This window comes from Nomascus leucogenys, chromosome 4 (assembly GCF_006542625.1).
Source record: "Nomascus leucogenys isolate Asia chromosome 4, Asia_NLE_v1, whole genome shotgun sequence".
Taxonomy (NCBI): domain Eukaryota; kingdom Metazoa; phylum Chordata; class Mammalia; order Primates; family Hylobatidae; genus Nomascus; species Nomascus leucogenys.
Window position 1 is genome coordinate 114,763,228 of NC_044384.1, and position 6,000 is coordinate 114,769,227.

Here is a 6,000-nt window from a genome sequence, read left to right on the forward strand (position 1 = left end):
TGCTCAACATAATTTATATTGGTGATACATTTGTAGCCACTGTCTTTGCTATGCTACTGCCTACTATGCCTGTATTAGTCCATTCTAGCCTTACTATAAAGAACCACCTGAGGACTGGGTAATTTATAAAGAAAAGAGGTTTAACTGGCTCACGGTTCTGCAGGCTGACAGGAAGCATGGTTGGGGAGGCCTCAGGAAACTTGCAAACATGGCGGAAGGGGAAGCAGGCACATTTTCACATGGTGGAGCAGGAGAGAGAGAGCAAATGGGGAAGTGCTACACACTGTCGAACAAGTAGATGTCTTGAGAATTCACTCACTCTCATGAGAACAGCAAGGGGGAAATTGCCCCATGATCCAATCACCTCCCACCAGGTTCCTCCCCCAACACTGGGGATTATAATTCAACATGAAATTTGGGTGGGGACACAGAGCCAAATTACATCAGTGCTTCTGTTATTTTGGATGCTTCAGGTGTTTTCAGCAACTAGAACAAACACAAATTAACATATGTGTATACTATCCTGGGGTAATTTCAATGCAAAGAATGATTGTTCTCTTAAGTACTTGTCCAAGACATTATGGATCAGTTTAACACTTTCTTCTTTAAGAAATCAGACCTCACGCCCAAAACTCTGCGAGTAAGTGACTATCAAAAGGCAGTTTAAATGTGTCCATTGATAACTATAAATCATTATGTTTCCTTGAAGATAACATGAGTTATGCCACAATATTAAAAGCCGTGTTAAGTGGATATCTAATCCAGTTAAATTATTCTGCTTTACATTTACTCCTACACTTACTTGTAATGAATGGTTGCAAGCTGACATATACAAAGACAGGATTCATGGAGGATTGAGGGGTTTCCCTAGACATGAGACTTTCAGTGCTAAAACTGGGAAATTCCCAGGTAAACCAGGACTTGTTGGCAACACTAGATTACACAGTACACTGATTTGTAGCACAAAGCCAAAGAGGCAGGTTTCTGAATTCATTCTGACTCCACTGCTGTGGGCCAGTGGATGACTCAATTCTTTCCTCATTTTCCACTGTTCAAACTACCGTGAAATCTTTGTGCAAGAGGGTTCCAAATTTACCTCCAGCAGATTCAGATGTGAAAAGTTAACTTCTTTACTTTGCTTACTATAGATCCAACTTTTCTCCAGAGCTTCCACCCCTACTAGGGACTAAGAAATTCCTGGGTCTTCCAGGGCTAATTGGGTGGGCTTATTTTTTCTCTTGTTGGGCATGGACTCCTCTCCATTATGTTCTCCTCTTGGCTGAGACAGCATTTGCCCTGGTCTCTTCTCAGGCTGTGATAAATACGGTGCAGGCAGAGAAACTGGCTTACCGCTAAGAGGACATGAATCAGAAAATATTTAGAAAAGTTAAACTCATATATTCAATGTGCCAGGATAAATTTTCATATTCAATGTGTCGGTATACATTTTTGCTCTTGGGCCAAATTCAAATATAAATATAACAACGTGGTACAAAGACATAGATTTTTTTGCTGGTGTTTTATTACTGGGTAGCTCTAGTAGAAGAAAGTGAAAACCAAGAAAGATTAGAATGAAAGTTTTGGAAGGTTCTTCAACCTCACTGGTAAATATCCTCTTCCCCGCCTTTGAGGAAGGCACAGCTGGGTTATCTGCCTGTGATCCAGCAAGCTGGCTCTTGTTATGCTGTTTCTGGATCTGGGAAGCTGGTACAGGCTCCTTTTTCTATTGCCATTGTGAAAGCATCTTGACTATAGCAGTGTATCTGTTGTTACTGATAAGGAAGCTTCATGTCTCATCAGCTGTATGATAGTAATGTATGAGTGGTTTTAAATTCTCCTCCAATGGAATAAGTGTATGAAGTTTCACACTTCCTAGAGAATAATTTTATAAAGCCATTTCTTTAAGAAGCACATTTTTACAGTTAGTTGAATTTATTATCCCAGCAGCGACAGTTAAATATATTTTTCAGGGGATATTCATCCTTCCTGTCATTCATGCCCAACTGCTAAAACTGTAGATTTACATTTGGCATGTTGTGTTTCTGGCTTTTAGATATTTAGCTTTCTCTTTTAGCAGGTGAGCATCTTCCAGAGGAGATGCTATATGAGTTTTGGATGCAATCATGACAAGAGGGATGCTCCTAATGACCCCTGTTTTTCAAATGCAAATTTGATATATAGAAAACCCTTTCCTTTGTCCTCTTTGGCTCTAGAAACATTTACTACTCCTTTTTGAGGCTTTTATTCTCCATTCAAAAGTTCGGTATTTGTAACTTTAAGAATCAGATGGGGGTGACTATGAACTACATGTACTATTTGAAAGCAACTTTGTTTTCTCAATAGATAAACCCTTCACCAAGCCAATCACAGCATGTTCTGCGCACATAAATTTGTGTCCAGTCATTTAATTATGAGATGAAATAAAATTTGTCCTTAATCTTATTTAGTATTTGTGAATATTTTTATTTTAAATCCAAGACTGTCATATTCATTTTCTATTGCTGTATAACAAATTTCCACAAATTTAGAAGTTTAAAACACCACCATTAATTAGCTCACAGTTCTGTAGGTCAAAAGTCTAGCAAAGCATGGCTGGGTTCTCTGCACAGGGTCTAAAGTGCCTTCCTATTGGGACGTTTTGGGAAGAATAGGTTTCCAAGCTCATTCAGGTTGTTGGTAGAAGCCAGTTCCCTGTGGCAGTAGGACTGAGGTCTTGTTTTCTCACTGGCTGTCGGCTGGAGGTCACCCTCAGCTTCTAGAGGTTGCTTTTAGTTTCCTTTCACATGACCTCTTCTACTTTCAAAGCCAGCAGTGGCAGCACATTGAGTCCTTCTTATGTTTGAATCTCTGACTTCTTCTCCCAACAGCTGGAGAAAATTCTGATTAAGTTAGCCCCATCTGGACCATCTCCTTTTCTTAAATTTAACTGTGCCATATAACAAAACTTAATTGTGGGAGTAAAATTTATCTTATCACAAATTCCACCCTTTCCAAAGGGCAGGGCTTATAGAAGGGCGAATGTTATTGCAGGGTCATCTTAGAAGTCTGCCAGCCCCAGCTGGTGATAATGATTGAAAATGATGATCAGTTTCTTGTGCATTGAAAAATATCTCTTGAGTATAGAGATCAGCTGTTCAGAATATGATAATAGGAGTAAAAATGTTTAATTTTTATAAAGTAGAAAGGCACCATTACATTCTCTCCATAGAATCAGAGAGAGAACTAGAGAAAGGCAAGATAAAAGAAAAAATAAATTGCTGAAGGAGTGATAAACTTCTGATGTGTGATTCTTCTATATTAATTTTATGATCTTGGAGCTTACAAAAATAATGCATGTCTACTTTGTACTTTTTGTGCTTACCTCTTTGAGCTGAGACAGGTAACTTGAACTCTAGTCTCTTGGCTCTTACTTTGGTTCATGAAGATAATTATAGTTCACTTTCTTTAAGATAGCAACCTTGAGGACCTGTCTCACTCTAGGATGTAGGTACTTAGATGTGACTCAGATGTGAAAGATCCACTCACTTGTGCAGGATGGAAGACGTGTGGTTTGGGGTGTTTAACAGATGCATATTGTATTTCCTCTCAGGGTCTTCTCTAGTCCAGGAAACTGACTAGCTCTGTGGACTGTTGTTGGATCTCAGGCAGTTTCTATGGGTGGCAGGCCCTTCTCCCTCCTCCATCTGGAAAAGGGAAAACTTCAGACTTAACTAAAATTTTTCATCTCTTTCCAAATCATATGTATGTTGGAAGCAGAACCTAAATGCAAGTCTATTTACAAAGCCATTAATATGTGATGGGTGGGATAGCAAGGTCCCATAGAGGAAGAAGACTTTTCTTAGTCCATCCATGATACAACAGTTCCAGAAGAATGTTCAAAGCACTTAATTATTTCGAACTTGAATCATCTTCTGTAATCCCCACACAGAATCCTCCTGGAATGGAGAATTGGGAGAGGAGGTGGGCTTTAGCTTTCCCTCCTTGCGTCCCCCTTGTTTCCAGCTTTCTTTTTCTCAGCCCCTAGAGGAGCTTTCCTCCTCAAGACTCCCACTCTCTCTTGCCACACTCCCTTCAGTTCCTTTAGTTTTAAACTGTCTGTGTCCTCATACTTCTTGCCAGCTTTCAATAATTCTGTTTAATTTTCATTTTTTGTTTTCTTAGTTGGAACTCTGTAAGGCTGAAGATCCATGAAGGTAGGGGAGGGGATTAAAAAAAAGTAATTTGCTGATCTCTGGTCAGACATTTATAAGATAATCAGAGGTTTACACTGCCAATAGAGGCTTAGCAAAATTCTTGTATACCATTTTTACATTTATAGAGCCACTGATTCTTCTCAGTGTGATTTGAGTTGTTCTTTTCAGTTACTCAGCATGTGCCCAGTCCTACCAATGAGTTGTTTTGGGCTTTTGTTGGGAATAGTATGTAAGTTTTTCTACTCACAAGCTGTTTGAATAACTGGGCAAACATCAGCTTTAGTGTTAATGTCTGTGGTTTTAATCCTCCTTGGACTTGGGAACACCATTTTATTTACAAAAAAACTTTGGTTTCCAAAAGTTAAATCACATTTTGCATGGACCATTGGATGATACCATTAAAATGATCAATTTTTTTTAATATGAGATGATAGTTGATATCGAACTACCATGATACTTAATTTCTCTTATAAATATTTAAATGAGTGATAGTTAACAAGTCTGATTTTAAAAAATATCAACACTTATATGCTGGATGTTATATCTTTTGCACTTATTTAAACTTATGCAGAAAAATGTGTGACTGGGTACATTGCTTTTCAAATTTCTGTTAAGGTATATGTGAAAAATAAATTTGAAGACCATCACCATATATAAATACAGCTGGATGGTATCTGAAAGACCCTTCAGTTAATAAAAAACCCCTGAAGACCCTAAAGTCCCAAGTCCAAGTTTTGTCCTACATATGAGGCATCTGGTCTACTTTCTGGGCTTACTCCACAATGTCCCTTGCAACCTTTAGTTCCACTATTAAGAAAGAGATATAAATAAAACTCCAATTATCTATATATTTGACCCATGATTTACTAACAGTAACAAAAAGGCAACATTTCTTATGAAATTTGGCAAGAATATAGGGTAATGGCTTAATTTACCTAAGAAAGGAGACGTTTTATCAATTTCTCCTATTTTTGATTAAATGAAACTGTCTCTATTTAGAGAATTCCCTAAAACTGAGAATGTTAAAGTTGGCCATATAAATCCTTGGGGCTTTTGTGTGGCTGAAGACCATAGTCTACTCAATGTCCAGGATAAACATGATTCTTCTTTCTGGTATATAAATTTCACTTGACACAAAGCTTCTGTTTTTGTTTTAATGCTTCAATCTCTTTACTTTTATTTTGCTTAGTAAGTAACTCGATTTTTTCATTATTTTTCAACTTACCACAGATAACGCATGCCTATTTCAGAGAAGTCAGGCATGCAATCAAAAGATCTTTCTTTTAAAATTAATTTTTATTTCAATAGGTTTTTTGGGAACAGGTGTTATTTGGTTACATGAATAAGTTATTTAGTGGTGATTTCTGAGATTTTGGTGCACCCATCACCCAAGCAGTGTACCCCATACCCAATATGTCATCTTTTATCCCTCACCTCCCTCTCCACCTTCCCCCTGAGTCCCCAGAGTCCATTGAATCATTCTTGTGCTTTTGTGTCCTCATAACTTAGCTCTCAATTATAAGTGGGAACATACAATGTTTGGTTTTCCATTCTTGAGTTATTTCATTTAGAATAATAGTTTCCAATTCCAACCACGTTGCTCTAAATGCCATTATTTCAATCTTTTTTATGGCTGAATAGTATTCCATGGTATATATATACACCACGTTTTCTTTATCCACTCATTGATTGATGGGCATTTGGGCTGGTTCCATATTTTTGCAATTGCAAATTGTGCTGCTATAAACATGCGTGTGCAAGCATCTTTTTTGTACAATGTTTTCTTTTCCTCCGGGTAGATACCTAG